The following is a 17,652-nucleotide window of genomic DNA, read 5'->3' as shown; positions in this document are numbered from 1 at the left end:
AAAGAAAACAAGTTGGGTTTTGTGAGGAGATGAGACTATGGCAGAACAAAACTATTCCCAGGGAAGCCCAAGACATAAACTCACAAAGTAACTTCTCAAGCTAAATCTTGGCTCTTGTTAGACTTTCACAAATTGATATTTATTAAGGATAAATGCAGTACTGAATTAGAGAAACTTTTGGCACAGTCAGGTTTCAAATACATGAAAACATTTAGGATTAAATTCACCAAAAGATGAGACGCTAACAAAGTTGTGAGTTTGTAATGAGTTTTGTTTTCCCTCATGACACTACTGTAGTAGCTCACCTTTGGTTTATTTATTTTATTATTTTTTTAATTTAATTTTATTTTTAAACTTTACATAATTGTATTAGTTTTGCCAAATATCAAAATGAATCCGTGGTTTAGTTGGGAATCTTTCCTAGATGTCTGCTTCAAAAGTTTTAAAAACTGAGTAGTAAATTTGTCTTTTCATAAAACCTCTCCTGAATTTTAACATTCATCCTTCCTCTCCAAGGAAGCCAAGGAGTTTATGTTTACTTTCAAAGCTGAACTGAAATTTGCTTCACTGTATACAGGCAGTGAATATATTATTCAGATTTTTTTTCCCCTTAAGTTTCTCAACAAAAGGACAAACAAGAGAACCAAAGGAAACAAAATACTATGATTTAACAGAAGAAAAAAAAACAAAACCAACCACATTCTTTCAACACAGTGTCCACCAGGGAAATTCTGAAGAGAAAATGTCATGATAAAATACTTTAAGACATAAAATGACTCCAATGCAAAATATTTGTTGTTGATGACTTTTGTTCTGCTTTTAGCTCACAGGAATTATTATTTCTTGTCATTTATGTTCCTTGCTTTTTGTTTATCCATTCCCACTGGGTCAGTAGAACCATTTCAATTTCATTTTCTTTACATTCTATTTTTCTTCTTGATTCTTAAATAGTAAGTTCCTTGATCTGAGCCTCTACTTATGAATTTTGGGGCTGGAAAGGACTTTGAGGGGTCATCAAGTCCGTATTTCTGCTTTCTAGGAAAATTCATAATTACGATCTTAGATGGATGAGAATGTTATCAGAAGAAAATGTATTCTGTCCCTACAGAGTGCTACTTCATTCCACACAAACATTTCCATACAGAATGTGCAATTTGCTAAAAATGAAAGTAAAAATTAAAACCCCAAAAGAGGAAGATGCTTTAAAATTGCATTTATCAGCTAAAATTGCTCAAACATAAATTGAACTATCAGGCTAAAATTAACACACAGTAAAGTTGTTGGCTGCCAACATAAAGTCTTCAGTCCCTAGAGATGTCTTCTGATGTTTTATCTCATTTGTAAGCACCATTTTCCCTACAGAACAGAGCAAGACAAATTTAGACCACCACACTAATAAACTATAATTTAAATATGTATTTACATATATGGGCTTCCCTTGGTGGTAAAGAATCCACCTGCAATGTAGGAAACAACAGGTTCGATTCCTAGGTCAGAAGATTCTCTGGAGAAGGAAATGACAACCCACTCCAGAATTCTTGCCTGGGAATCCCATGGACAGAGAAGCCTGGTGGGCTACGGTCCGTGCGGGTTGCAAAAGAGTTGGACACGACTTAGCAACTAAACAACAATATACATATATATGTGTACATTTTTTCTTCACAAGTGCTATAGTTTATTTCAAACATAAAACATAGAGATAAATGCAAATTCAACTGAAATTTAAAAATTAATTATATAAATTAACTGGATCTTAGGCTTTAAGAACAGAGGTACTGGAACTTCCCTGGTGGTCCAGTGGCTAACACTCCTCACTCCCAAAGCAGGGGGCCTGGGTTTGATCCCTGGTCAGGGAACTAGATCCCACATGATGCAACTAAGGGCTCACACAACTAAGACCCTACCCAGCCAAATAAATAAAATCAATGTTGTGTTTGTTTTTTTTTTAACTATTCAGTGCAGTGAAAAAAGAAGCCCTACTTGCCCCTGTACTTTGTATTGATCAGATTATATCAAATGTTATATTCAGATCTAAATAAGAAATTCTAAAAACTCAAGCAGGTTGACAAGGAGGCTGAACTTTATTAAAAATGTAACTTAAGGAATGGTTGAAAGAATATGGGATATTTACCCCAGTAAGAGAGAAGTTTTAACAGGACATAACTGTCATCAAACATTTGAAGGGCTACCAGGTTGACAAGGAATTAGGTTTATTTATTGTAGCTTCAGATGGCAGGAGTAAAGAGCACCACAATGTAAAGAATGTTCTAAAAGTAGAGCTCCAATAATGGAACGGGGTATCTATGAAGTAGGGATCGCTTCCTCACAGCATTCAAAAGTTAAAAGACCATCCACCAAACATTCCAAAATGATGCATTTCCACATTTCAAGAATATACTTGATCCTAAAAATAGGCCTGCTAGGGGAAGGCAACATTCAAAAATGAGAAAATTAAAAATCATTTTGTCATGTTTCTAGAAATGGAAGACTTTCTCCCATGAACTCTACAATCATAGTACCACAATCAGAGAAACCAACAACGAAAGAAATACTGTTTTTCTTTTTAAATGAATCCTGCATTTGTTTTTCTCAAAGAAACAACATACGCACCTTAACTTTCGTACCTTTATCAAGGGATAAGGGACAATTGTATGCCAGCCTGCCAACTAGTTTCAAAAAGAGAGCTGTTTTTATTAGACATTTATATGGCAATGCTATTTGCTCCACCTAAAACTTCCTTTCAAAAAGGTTCCTCCTCATCAGACATGGATAGGAGGCTACTGTATCACTGACTCCCTCCTACTGCAGCCTAGGAAAAACGCACTCTTGACGTGTACAAAACAGTAACTTGTGAGAATTTCAGAGCAGCTGTGTTCAGGCAGAGCCAGGGACTTAAAGCAGCAGTTTGAGCGTTGGTTGAAAAAAACAAATTTAATTCTGAACTGGAAGTGGGAAAGGAAAGGAGATGAAAGAGGGAGAGGAAAGGGACAGGGAAGAGAAAGGAGATATACAACGGTATTTATTAACATTTTAAAGCCATGGTAAGCAAAAATGCTTAAAAGTTACAACACTGAAACTATCACAGGTTGTACCCTTTGATCGACAAGTTTAAAGATGAGCAGTGTTTATTATACTCTAGCCTTCTGCTAGGTGGTAACACTAATGAGACAGTGCTCAAGTCAAAGCCATCACAAATTACAGGATGGAAGAATAAAACAAGGAACTTTGCTCTCATTGGAAATTTCTTTGTGCTACTGCCAGGCAAACTGTGAAAATGTCCGAATATCCAATAGCAATGCTCTGAATGTGAAATACTGGAACCCAATTAAGTAAGTAATGCTGTAAGGACAGTAATTAATTAGTCTCAATGTGCTGCAGGGGTAAGTTCCTGGCCAGGAGGATAAATGGTTGTTGAAAACCAAAGGTTAGTACAAAGCAACATACTCTGGTTTCTCTTCATATAACACCGTTACTGGTATTTCAGATGTCATTTTGCTTCCAAAAGTAAAAGAAGGAATGTAAAAGACAAATCTGTGCAACAGCAAAGAAGTTATTAATTGACTGTACTAGCTCGTTATTAAATAATAAACAAATATCAAACAAAGGGCAAAGACTTGTCCCTTTTTTGTATAGAATTAAGAACTGGTAAGACTACTTAGTATAGCTGCCAGACTTTTCTTTAGCTTCTTTTATTACTGACATGTTACATTTCGCAATAGTCTCCACTTACCTTATATCCTCCATGTTTAAGTACAAACTGTGTTTGATTTCCCCAACCCTTGCCCCTAAGATATTATGACATATCTGTAGCTTTCTGATCTGGACACAAAAGAAGAAACTGAAAAATTTTCACTTTCCTGAAATACGTGTCCATTTTATTTACACCACTTAAAAAAAAACATAAGCTAGCTAAAACGAACTGCAACCATCCATTTGGCAACTCAAGTGGGAAAGAAACAATTAACAAAACAAACTTCAGTATAGTACATTTTTCTGTGCTTAGAATACCTATAAAGACTGATGTCTCTGCAAGAATTACTTACACTAATGCAAAGTTTTTAAACATAGGAATCAAGTGAGCTTGTGGAGAAAACTCTGCGTACCCCCACAAAACTACACTTACTATGACCCAACCCTCAGAGGTACTAAAACACTCTCTGGTAAGTAGAAAACAAACTTTTAGAGTCAGGAAAGTAGCAACGCGGGAATCTGGGTAGGAGGTGCCCTGGGCAGTAAACACCCCAGTCAGAGAACATAACAAGCAATTCAGAGCAACATATAACTCCCGATGGGGCTTTGACTTGGCCACCGAAGTCCCAATCCCCCATCCCTGAGCTGAGGAACAGATGAAGTCGGCAAGAGGAAGAGACGGAGAAAGGAAATCAGAGTAGAAGTGATGAAAGTGTTCTATTTTTCTCTTTACCACTATCCCAGCTTTCTTGCAGGCTGGTTACCAGACTGGATGCCATATTCACCAAAAGCTCTAAAATCACTTCTCAGACTTCTGATACCTAAGCTAAACACCTGTCCATATCAGCCGTCTCCCAACCAAATACCTCTCCTACCCTTCTGGATTCCCCCATACCCTACCCAAAGTGATGCCTTTTGGCCACTACACCCACCCCTATTAAATCTTCCTGAACTCATCCACTTAATTTTCTTCATATCCATACTTTTTCTCTGATATCTTGTCCCTGATAGGTTTTCTTATAATTCAATAGAAATGCCACACTCTCACTTCCACTTACTCCTTCCTATCTTCCCAGCAAAACCAAATGCTATGTTTTCACCTACTCAACCCTACCTCCTGCCTATTACCCCTAACTCTTCCAATGCCAAGCCTCTAACCCCACTCTTTGGAGAAGTCCAGCGTCTTCAATCAGTTTAGTACCCTTCCCCTTTCTCCCATTCCACCCCATTCCAGGCTCCACTAGACTTCCATTCCCTCAGGATTCAACTCCCCTCTTCTTGCCACGCCCTGTGCCCCCCGGGGCTACTTACCCCAAGTTCTCCCCACACTTCAGGCCTCTGGCCCCGCCTTCCCCCCCAAAGGAAGGAGGCGGGAGGAGGGAGAGAAGAGGGGCGTCACTCCGCAAGGTAAAGATGACCTCTCATTAGTATTTGTGGCCGCCAATCGTAGCTTCCTTCTTTCTTATTGGTCGGCGTTAGTCCATGCCCCACCCTCTTCCTCAGACAGGGCCCGGCCACCGCCTCAGCGCCCCCGTCCAACACATACTGGGAGGGGAGCCCCCGGTCTGGGACGCTGGGATTGACCAGAGTTGACGGGGAGACGCCCGTCAGGTCATGGACTAGTTAATGTTAACAGGACTCACCCTCTGGTAGCTCCGTCGCCTCCCGCCCGCCCGCGATCGGTCCCACAATCTATCTCCAGCTCCTTCTTTCCCCCCTCAGCGGAGCAGATACTTTTCTCTCGTCCGGCCAGGCGCTCTCACTTCTCGCGAGACGTAGAGAGGGGTTGGAGGAAGGGCGAGATCCGCCGAGCCAGGTCGGAAAGAAGCCGAGGGGCCGGGCTCCGGAAAAAGAAGGGGCGCGACTTTCGGTGGGCAGGGCTAGGGAGGAAGGCTGAGCGAGTTCCCTAGGCGCTGGTCACACGTGTTCGACTGCAGAGTGTAAGGGGAGAAAAATAAAAAGAAGGAAAGGGAATGCTTACAGGTGCCTGTAGTAATGGAGATCCAAAGTATTCTCATACTAGAGAATTAGATTATTACAAAAGAGCACACTTTAAAAACAAGACAAGGTTATATACCTCAATAAAGCTGTTTTGGTTTTTTTTTTCTTTTTTCTTTTTTTTAAAAACGGGGAAGGGAATTCCCTGGCCTACCAGTGGTGAGGACTCCGGGCTTCCATTGCAGGGGCCACGGGTTCCAACCCTTGGGGATGGAACAAAGATCCTGCAAACCCTGTGGGACGGCCAAAAAAAAAAAATTTTTTTTTTTTAAATCGTTTTAAAGGGGGGGGGGGGAGAACCGAGACAGCTACACAAGGTGATTCAGTGTGCCAAACAGTCGAGTAGTTGCATTTTCTTCTTGGCACTTAGAATAGCATCACTGTAGCGGTAGTCTCTGCTCTCTCTTTGTGTGTATGGGGGTAAGGGGTTGCTGTATGTGGAGGTGGAGAGTTCTATCATTTTCTTTTGAGTATCTTTACAGTGGGGCCACCAATCCCATTTTACTCAGAGTTGTAATAATCAAATGAGATAAGCTATATGAAACTTGTTTGGTATTAAAAGGCACTATACTTATTACGCAGAAAGTATTTTAACAAATTCTTAGAACATACTGTGTACAAAGAACTAGGTGTGGGGAGAAGAGTAGACAGACCAGGTCCCTACTCTGGTAGAATTTACAGTTTTAGCAGGGAGGCGGTTGTTGTTTAGTCACTAAGTCACATCTGACTTTGCGACCACATGGACTGTAGCCCTCCAGGCTCTAATGTCCATGGAATTTCCCAGGCAAGAATACTGGGGTGGATTGCCATTTCCTTCTCCAGGGCATCTTCCCCACCCAGGGTTAGAACCCATGAATTCTTTACCATGAGCCACCTGGGAAGCCCTTCCATGGGGAGCGGGAGACAGTTAATAAACATAAATATTTCAGTTAGTGAAGAATGCTTTCAGGTAATGAGACAGAAAGTGACCAAGAGTAGGAAAGCAACTTTACTTCTGCATTGAGAGACCTCACTGAAGAAGTAATCTTTGTATTGAGTTGAACAATGAGGAGACAGCTGTGGGAAGATTTGGGGTGAAACATCAAATGTAAAGGCTGTATTTAAAATTTTCTCATGTTGTTACCAAGGTCGTAAATTTTATATTATGCAGTTTTTTTGTGTTGTTTTTTTTTTAACCACAACTTAACAACAACAACAACAAAACTTTAAAAATGTTATGTAATTATAAAGAGGGTTAACTCAAAATATTACCTATGGAATCTATTTTCTCTCAGGTAACTTCCTTTTGCGGCTTTATATTACTCAAATTTCTGAACTTCCTGCATAGGATCTCATTTATCTTCCTAGCCTCTGAAAGGTAGACAGAATCCAGGTGACTTCTCCCTGTTGTACAATTATGCTCATTTTACATGCTAGCAATGTAATGCTCAAAATCCTTCAAGCTAGACTTCAACAGTAAGTGAACCGAGAACTTCCAGATGTACAAGCTGGATTTAGAAAAGGAAGAGGAACCAGAGATCAAATTGCCAACAACCACTGGATCATAGAAAAAGCAAGGGAATTCCAGAAAAACATCTATTTCTGCTTCATTGACTATGCTAAAGCCTAACTATGTGGATCACAACAAATTGTGGAAAATTCTTAAAGAGATGGGAATACCAGACCACTTGACCTTCCTCCTGAGAAACCTGTAGGCAGGTCAGGAAGCAATAGTTAGAACTGGACATGGAACAATGGATTGGTTCAAAATTGGGACAGAAGTACATCAAGACTGTATATTATCACCTGGCTTATTTAACATCTATGTGGTGTACATCATGCTGAAATGCCAGGTTGAATGAATCACAAGTTGGAATCAAGATTGCCAGGAGAAATATCAGTAACCTCAGATAAGCAGATGATACCACTCTAATGGCAGAAAGTGAAGAGGAACTAAAGAGCCTCTTAATGAAGGTGAAAGAGGAGAGTGAAAAAGCTGGCTTAAAACCGAACATTCAGAAAACTAAGATCATGGCATCCAGTCCCATCACTTCATGGCAAATAGATGGGGAAAAAATGGGAACAGTGGCAGATTTTATTTTCTTAGGCTCTGAAATCACTGTGGATGGTGACTACAGTCATGAAATTAAAAGATGCTCCTTGGAAGAAAAGTTATGACAAACCTAGATAGCATATTAAAAAGCAGAAACATCACCTTGCTGACAAAGGTCCGTAAAGTCAAAGCTATGGTTTTTCCAGCAGTCATGTATGGATGTGAGAGTTGGACCATAAAGAAGGCTGAAATCACGATGGTGTGATCACTGACCTAGAGCCAGACATCCTGGAATGTGAAGTCAAGTGGGCCTTAGAAAGCATCACTACGAACAAAGCTAGTGGAGGTGATGGAATTCCAGTGGAGCTATTTCAAATCCTGAAAGATGATGCTGTGAAAGTGCTGCACTCAATATGCCAGCAAATTTGGAAAACTCAGCAGTGGCCACAGGACTGGAAAAGGTCAGTTTTCATTCCAATCCCAAAGAAAGGCAATGCCAAAGAATGCTCAAACTACCGCACAATTGCACTCATCTCACGAGAAGGCAATGGCACCCCACTCCAGTACTCTTGCCTGGAAAATCCCACGGACGGCAGAGCCTGGTAGGCTGCAGTCCATGGGGTTGCTAAGAGTCAGACACGACTGAGCGACTTCCCTTTCACTTTTCATTTTCATGCATTGGAGAAGGAAATGGCAACCCACTCCAGTGTTCTTGCCTGGAGAATCCCAGGGACGAGAGAGCCTGGTGGGCTTCCGTCTATGGGGTTGCATAGAGTCGGACACGACTGAAGCGACTTAGCAGCAGCAGCAGCACGTGCTAGTAAAGTAATGCTCAAAATTCTCCAAGCCAGGCTTCAGCAATACATGAACCGTGAACTGCCTGATGTTCAAGCTGGTTTTAGAAAAGGCAGAGGAACCAGAGATCAAATTGCCAACATCCGCTGGATCATCGAAAAAGCAAGAGAGTTCCAGAAAGACATCTATTTCTGCTTCATTGACTATGCCAAAGCCTTTGACTGTGTGGATCACAACTAACTTTGGAAAATTCTGAAAGAGATGGGAATACCAGACCACCTGATCTGCCTCTTGAGAAATTTGTATGCAGGTCAGGAAGCAACAGTTAGAACTGGACATGGAACAACAGACTGGTTCCAAATAGGAAAAGGAGTACGTCAAGGCTGTATATTATCACCCTGTTTATTTAACTTATATGCAGAGTACATCATGAGAAACACTGGACTGGAAGAAACACAAGCTGGAATCAAGATTGCTGGGAGAAATATCAATAACCTCAGATATGCAGATGACACCACCCTTATGGCAGAAAGTGAAGAGGAACTAAAAAGCCTCTTGATGAAGGTGAAAGTGGAGAGTGAAAAAGTTGGCTTAAAGCTCAACATTCAGAAAACGAAGATCATGGCATCCGGTCCCATCACTTCATGGGAAATAGATGGGGAAACAGTGGAAACAGTATCAGACTTTATTTTTCTGGGCTCCAAAATCACTGCAGATGGTGACTGCAGCCATGAAATTAAAAGACGCTTACTCCTTGGAAGGAAAGTTATGACCAACCTAAATAGCATATTAAAAAGCAGAGACATTACTTTCCAACAAAGGTCCGTCTAGTCAAGGCTATGGTTTTTCCTGGGATCATGTATGGATGTGAGAGTTGGACTGTGAAGAAGGCTGAGCGCTGAAGAATTGATGCTTTTGAACTGTGGTGTTGGAGAAGACTCTTGAGAGTCCCTTGGACTGCAAGGAGATCCAACCAGTCCATTCTGAAGGAGATCAGCCCTGGGATTTCTTTGGAGGGAGTGATGCTGAAGCTGAAACTCCAGTACTTGGGACACCTCATGTGAAGAGTTGACTCATTGGAAAAGACTCTGATGCTGGGAGGGCTTGGGGGCAGGAGGAGAAGGGGCCGACAGAGGATGAGATGGCTGGATGGCATCACTGACTCGATGGACGCGAGTCTGAGTGAACTCCGGGAGTTGGTGATGGACAGGGAGGCCTGGCGTGCTGGGATTCATGGGGTCACAAAGAGTCGGACATGACTGAGCAACTGAAATGAACTGAACTGAACTGAACTGAATTGAGCTGCTAGGGAAGACTCTTGAGAGTCCGTTAGACTGCAAAGAGATCAAACCAGTCAATCCTAAAGGAAATAAACCCTGAATATCAGTCATTGGAAGGACTGATGCTGAAGCTCCAATATTGTGGCCACCTGATGTGAAGAGCTGACTCATTGGAAAAGACCTTGACACTGGGAAAGATTGAAGGCAGGAGGAGAAGGGGGTAACAGAGGATGAGATGGTTGGGTGGCTTCACCGACTCAGTGGACATGAATTTGGGCAAACTCTAGGAAATAATGAAAGGCAGGGAAGCCTGGTGTGCTGCAGTCCATGGGATCGCAAAGAGTCAGACATGACTTAGCAACTGAACAGACAAACAAAGGTGAAATAGGAAAGTGCAGTCGCTTGTGTTTGTGTGAAGTGAGAAAAGTTGAGAGTAGTCTTGGCTCCAATCTGTTGTTGTTTAGTCGCTAAGTTATGTCCAAGTCTTTTGCAACTCCATGGACTATATAGTCCACCAGGCTTCTCTGTCGATGGGATTTCCTAGGCAAGAATACTGGAGTAGATTGCCATTTCCTTCTCCAGGGGATCTTCCTGACCTAGGGATTGAACCTGAATCTCCTTCATTGGCAGGTGGATTCTTTGCTACTGAGCCACCAGGGAAGCTCTGGCTTTCAATCTACTCTCTCCTAAAACAATTCCTACTTAAAGGAATGCAATGATAGAAACAGACCCTCAATGTATGTGGAAGATTTGTGTATAACAGAGGTGGCATTACAAATCAGAGAAGAAGGGATTCCACAAGTTATGCTAGGCCAACTGATTATTACTCTACACATACAAAATAATATAATAGCCAATGTTTATAGATCTTACTATGTTCCAGGCACCATTCTATGTGTATTACATGTATTCATTTTTCTCCAAATGTATATCTCCAATCCATATATCTCCCCTGAATTACAGACTAATATTTCCAACTGCCTACTTAACAGATTGACTTGGATGTCTAAGTTTGGTATTTCAAACTTATCATGTGCCAAACAAAGTCTTCCTTTCTCTCCCACATGGGCCCCTTCTCTAGTCTTCCCTGTCTTAGTAAAAGTTACCATTCCCGTTGTATATTTTTATTGTGATAAAATTCATATACCATAAAATTCATCTTTTTTTTTGTTTTTTTCTGGCTGCACCATGCAACTTGTGGGACCTCAATTCCCTCACCAGGGATTGAACTCAGGCCATGGCAGTGAAAGCACTGAGTCCTAATCACTAGACCACCAGGGAACTCCCCAAATTCATCTTTTTAAAGTGTATATATAAATCAACTATATTTCAAAAATAAAGTATACAATTCAGTGATTTTTAGTATATTCACAAAATTATGCAGCTATCACCAATAGCTAATTCTAGACCATTTTCATCATCCCCAAAGAAACCCTATTCTCACTAGCAGTCACTCCCCATCACCTCCATCAGACCCTGGCAACCACAAGTCTACTACCTACTTTCTGTCTTTGTGGATCTGCCTATTACAGACATTTTGTATAAATGGAATAATATGATGTGTGGCCTTTTCACTTACCATAGTATTTTCAAGGTTCATTCTCGTTGTCATGTGTATCAGTCAGTACTTTATATCTTTCATGGCTGAGTAATATTCTATTGAATGAATATACCAAGATTTTTAGATTTTTTTTCACTTGGACCATTAAAAATTTTTTTATTGAATTTATTACAATATTGTCCCTGTTTCATGTTTTGTTTTTTGGGATGAGAAGCATATGGGATCTTAGCTTCCTGACCAGAGGTCTAACCCACACCCCCTGCATTGGAAGGCAAAGTCTCAACTACTGGACCACCAGGAAAGTCCCCAGTATACTAACTTTTGTTTATCTATTTATCAGCTGATGGACTTTTGGGTTGCTCCCACTTTGGGGCTATTATGATAATATGACTTTGAACATCTATTTACAAGTTTTTACAGGGACATTGTTTTCAATTCTCTTGATACATACCAAGGAATGGACTTACTGGGTCATATGTATATCTATGTTTAACTTTTTGAGAAACTGCTATACCAATTGCAACATTTTACTTTTAACAGCACTATATGAAGATCCCAATTTCTCCACATCCTAACGCCAACACTTTTTTATTCATCTTTCTGATTCTAGTCATCCTAGTGGATGTGAAATGGTATCTTATTGTAATTTTGATTTACATTTCCCTAATGGCTAATAATGCTAAACAGTGCTTCATGTGCTTATTGGCCATTTATATATCTTCTTGAAAGAAATGTTTATTCAAGTCCTTTACCCATTTTTTAATTGGGTTATTTGTTTATAATTATCAAGTTTGGATGGATACCAAACTTGCTAAATTGCTATTGCTAATTTCAATAGCAAACAAAATCTTTGCTCTTATATAGTTTTGCTCTTATTTCCTTTCTCCTTTTGTTGTTGTAACCATATATATTTTAATTGATATTCTCTATTTGTGCTGTTGTTGTCATACAAATTACATCTCTCCACATTGTACTGAAGTAGGGGATAGATAGGCCGAACAGCTGTGACTAGTTTCCCCAGGCTGAGCCACTATAGCTGGTCTCCTGCTGATGCTTCAGGATGGTATAACAGTGGGAGCATTGCGTCTTGATTGGGTGCATTCTTGTGGATTTTCCAGCCCAACACATGCTCAGAGAAGGCCCTCAGGCTAGGGGAAGAGCTGAAGGAGAGAGAAAATGCTACTGGAATCCATTCTAGCTGAGAGATTAACATGCACACCAGGACCAAATATGGAAATGATTGGCCAGAAACAACCCAGAAAACTGCCCCGATATAACTGACTCCAAGTCTGCCCATGTGTTCTTCCACACACACTATGCTTCTCATAAACACTTTTATCTTTTTCACAACCTTGGTCTCTTTGCTGAATTCTTTCTTCAAAGAAGACGAGAACTGAGGTCCTTCTAGCTTTTCACTGCCAGAATCAGTATGATTATCAATATAGATTCATGATTATTATTTTATATAATTATCTTTTAAATACTATAGGAGCGACAGTGTTACAAACAAAAATTATGTTTATACCATCTTTTATATTTACCTGCTACTATTTTTAATTTTTTCATGTGACTTAGAGTTACTGTCTAGTTGACCTTTCACTTCAGCCTAAAGAATTCCGTTTAGTATTTCTTATAGGACAAGCTTGCTAGTGATGAATTCGTCTCATTTTTATTTATTTGGATATGTCTTAATTTCTTATTCATTTTTGAAGGAAAGCTTTGCTGAATATAAGATTTTGACAGTCTTTTTCTTCCAGTACTTTGAGTATGACACCCTACTGCCTCTAGCCTCCATGGTTTCTGATGAGAAATTGTATTGAGAATTCCACGTATGTGGTGCGTCACTCTTCTCTTGCTGCTTTCAAGATTCAATCTTGCTTTTTTGACGGTGTGGTAATCATGTGTGTAAGTAAGGATCTGTTTGAATTTTTCCTACTTGGAATCTGTGGAATTTCTTGGATATGTACATTAAGTTTTGTCATCAAATATGAGAAATTTTTGGTCATTATTTCTTCAGATATTTTTTCTGTAATTTTTTTCTTCTCTCATCCTGCAGTACAACTGATGGCATATCACAGGTCATTTTTCTTCATTGTTTCTGCTTATTCCTCAGACTGGATCATTTCAATTGACCTGCCTTCAAATGCACTGTTCTCTCTTCTGTTTGCTCACATCTGCTGTTGAGTCCTTCTCGTGAATGTTTTTATTTTTGTTATTGCATTAATAAACACCAGAATTTCTATTTCCTTCTTAAAAAAAATTATTTCTATGTTTTTACTGATATTCTCTATCTGGTTAGACACTCTCTTTCATTTATTTCTGTAGACGTGGTTTATTTGAGCTCTTTGAATATATTTATTTTTAACTGAGGTAACATTGGTTTACAACTTTATATAAGTTTCATGTGTACAACATTATATTTTGACTTCCTTGTACACAACAGTGTGCTCACACCAAAAGTATAGTTTCCAACTCTGTCACCACAGAGTTGGCCCCCATTAATCATTTTGCTCTCCGTCCCCCACCACTCCATCTCTGTTCTTTCTATATCAATGTGTTTGCTTTTGTTTGGTTTTTTCATATATATACGTATAATTTCACATATGAGTGAAATCATACGGTATTTGTCTTTCTCCATCTGTCTTATTTTACTTAGCATAATACCCACAAGTTTCACTCATATTGTTGCATTTGGCAGGTTTCATCTTTTTAAAGGCTGGATAGTATTCCATTGTGTGTGTGTATGTGTGTATCACATGTTCTTTATCTGTTTTTTGAATATATTTAAGATGGTTGTTTGAAAGTCTTTGTCTCGTAAGTTCATTATCTGATCTTTCTCAGAGACAGTTTCTATTGGCTACATTTTTTTATTTGTATAATCTGTATTTTCTTGTTTCTTTGAATATCTCATAATTTTATGTTGAAAACTGGACATTTAAAATAATATAATGTGGCAACAATAAAAATCAGATTCTTCCCCCCCCCCCCCCCAAGGCTTGTTTTGATGCTGCTTGGTGTTGGTAGTTGTTTATTTTAGAGGATTTTCTGAAATAATTCTGTAAATTCTGTATTCTTTGTCATGTGTATCCTCTGAAGCCTATGCAGAGTTAGCCTAGCAGTCAGGTAATTAGTTGACAGAGATTTTCTTAAATGCTTGGAACCAACATGTCTTTGCCAAGGGACTCTGATTTCATATTGGGGTTTGTCTTCAACATTCAGCCAGGCAGTTCACAACTCTACCTTAAGCTTCACTTTCTGCTTGTACAGAGCCTTAAGTTTAGTCAGTGGTGAGAGTTTAAGAGCTTCTAAGGTCTTTCCTGACCATGCACCCAAACTTATGAATGTGCATGGCCTCCTAGACTCCTAGGAACATGTCAGAACATTCCAAACCCTCAGATCAGATCAGTTGCTCAGTCGTGTCCAACTCTTTGCGACCCCATGAATCGCAATACGCCAGGCCTCCCTGTCCATCACCAACTCCCGGAGTTCACTCAGACTCACGTCCATCGAGTCAGTGATGCCATCCAGCCATCTCATCCTCTGTCGGCCCCTTCTCCTCCTGCCCCCAAGCCCTCCCAGCATCAGAGTCTTTTCCAATGAGTCAACTCTTCACATGAGGTGGCCAAAGTACTGGAGTTTCAGCTTCAACATCAGTCCTTCCAAAGAAATCCCAGGGCTGATCTCCTTCGGAATGGACTGGTTGGATCTCCTTGCAGTCCAAGGGACTCTCAAGAGTCTTCTCCAGCATCACAGTTCAAAAGCATCAATTCTTTGGTGCTCAGCCTTCTTCACAGTCCAACTCTCACATCATACATGACCATAGGAAAAACCATAGCCTTGACTAGATGAACTTTCGTTGGCAAAGTAATGTCTCTGCTTTTGAATACGCTATCTAGGAAGGATAACTTTCCGTCCAAGGAGTAAGTGTCTTTTAATTTCATGGCTGCAGTCACCATCTGCAGTGATTTTGGAGCCCCTCAAAATAAAGTCTGATACTGTTTCCACTGTTTCCCCATCTATTTCCCATGAAGTGATGGGACCAGATGCCATGATCTTCGTTTTCTGAATGCTGAGCTTTAAGCCAACTTTTTCACTCTCCACTTTCACCTTCATCAACAGGCTTTTGAGTTCCTCTTCACTTTCTGCCATAAGGGTGGTGTCATCTGCATACCTGAGGTTATTGATATTTCTCCCGGCAATCTTGATTCCAGCTTGTGTTTCTTCCAGTCCAGCGTTTCTCATGATGTACTCTGCATATAAGTTAAATAAACAGGGTGACAATATACAGCCTTGACATACTCCTTTTCCTATTTGGAACCAGTCTGTTGTTCCATGTCCAGTTCTAACTGTTGCTTCCTGACCTGCATACAGATTTCTCAAGAGGCAGATCAGGTGGTCTGGTATTCCCATCTCTTTCAGAATTTTCCAAAGTTAGTTGTGATCCACACAGTCAAAGGCTTTGGCATAGTCAATAAAGCAGAAATAGATGTTTTTCTGGAACTCTCTTGCTTTTTCCATGATCCAGCGGATGTTGGCAGTTTGATCTCTGGTTCCTCTGCCTTTTCTAAAACCAGCTGAACATCTGGAAGTTCATGGTTCACGTATTGCTGAAGCCTGGCTTGGAGAATTTTGAGCATTACTTTACTAGCGTGTGAGATGAGTGCAATTGTGCGGTAGTTTGAGCATTCTTTGGCATTGCCTTTCTTTGGGATTGGAATGAAAACTGACCTTTTCCAGTCCTGTGGCCACTGCTGAGTTTTCCAAATTTGCTGGCATATTGAGTGCAGCACTTTCACAGCATCATCTTTCAGGATTTGGAATAGCTCAACTGGAATTCCATCAAGTCCACTAGCTTTGTCCATAGTGATGCTTTCTAAGGCCCACTTGACTTCACATTCCAAGATCTGGCTCTAGGTCAGTGATCACATCATCGTGATTATCTGGGTCATGAAGATCTTTTTTGTACAGTTTTTCTGTGTATTCTTGCCATCTCTTCTTAATATCTTCTGCTTCTGTTAGGTCCATACCATTTCTGTCCTTTATCGAGCCCATCTTTGCATGATATGTTCCTTTGGTATCTCTGATTTTCTTGAAGAGATCTCTAGTCTTTCCCATTCTGTTGTTTTCCTCTGTTTCTTTGCATTGATCGCTGAAAAAGGCTTTCTTATCTCTTCTTGCTATTCTTTGGAACTCTGCATTCAGATGCTTGTATCTTTCCTTTTCTCCTTTGCTTTTCGCTTCTCTTCTTTTCATAGCTATTTGTAAGGCCTCCCCAGACAGCCATTTTGCTTTTTTGCATTTCTTTTCCATGGGGATGGTCTTGATTCCTGTCTCCTGTACAATGTCACGAACCTCATTCCATAGTTCATCAGGCACTCTATCTATCAGATCTAGGCCCTTAAATCTATTTCTCATTTCCACTGTATAATCATAAGGGATTTGATTTAGGTCATACCTGAATGGTCTAGTGGTTTTCCCTACTTTCTTCAATTTAAGTCTAGCAGATATTATAATCCTCAGATTTTCCTTTTAAATTTTTTGGTAGCCTATTATTTATTTATTTATTTTTTACCTCAACTGCTGTCCACCACTACAGGCAGCTGTAATGTTGAAAAATTGCCTCATATTATTTTAAACAAATGCCTCCAGGAAACAGGCTGTTTGCATGAGGAAAGCTCTGAGTCAGATCAAATAAAGATAGCCTTGAGTGGCGATCTTCCAGAGAACCACCAAGCAGTTCGAATAATGACAGTTCTCTGAGGATGAGGCTTTGAAGGCGCTCCAGCCCCATTCTGCCCCCTCCATGAGGCTATGAGGCTGTGGGTTTTTGCCGTGGTTACAGGATTTTGGTTTTCAAGGTTATCATGGAGCTTGGAGGAGGTGAAGATGGGAATAGGACAGATTAAAATGCCACATAATTCACTGTTCTTACTGAGATTCAATCTTTTTTTTTTTTTTTTTTTGCATAAACTCTCCCTTCATTGTTGCAAACTTTTGGTTAATTTCCAAAGTTTTAAGAAAAGTTGATCCTGACAATTATGCCAGTGTTCTCATTGTTTATGGAAGAGTAGATTTTTGGAGATTCTTATTCCACCATTTTTGCTGATGTCACTCCTTCCAATTGTTTTAAAGTCAAATTCTTTAGAGTCATCCTTGATGTCTGTCTTTCTCAACATCCTATATCTTTACAAATCCTGTAGAGGCAAAAAATTTTCTACTTTCAAAATATATCCAGGGTGCCACCAATCATCACCACCTTCTCCTTTCTAATCACTCATTATTTTCCAACAACACCA

General features: G+C 40.0%; 1 protein-coding gene across 4 annotated transcripts in view; it reads right to left on the bottom strand.

The window, feature by feature from the left end:
* LOC109559027 (cyclic AMP-dependent transcription factor ATF-7) overlaps positions 1 to 5,476 on the bottom strand; it is a 95,248-nt gene extending 89,772 nt beyond the window's left edge. The window contains exon 1 of one of the 4 annotated variants that reach the window (XM_019960418.2): positions 5,334 to 5,476. The gene's annotated coding sequence lies outside the window, so the exon portion shown is untranslated. The other 3 variants (XM_070789006.1, XM_019960419.2, XM_070789005.1) reach the window with 3 other exon arrangements.
* Between the last annotated feature and the right edge of the window lie 12,176 nt (positions 5,477 to 17,652).

The sequence above is a fragment of the Bos indicus genome, chromosome 5, assembly GCF_029378745.1.
Source record: "Bos indicus isolate NIAB-ARS_2022 breed Sahiwal x Tharparkar chromosome 5, NIAB-ARS_B.indTharparkar_mat_pri_1.0, whole genome shotgun sequence".
Classification (NCBI taxonomy): Eukaryota; Metazoa; Chordata; class Mammalia; order Artiodactyla; family Bovidae; genus Bos; species Bos indicus.
Note: the sequence above shows the minus strand (reverse complement) of the source record. Positions and strands in the feature narration are given on the sequence as shown.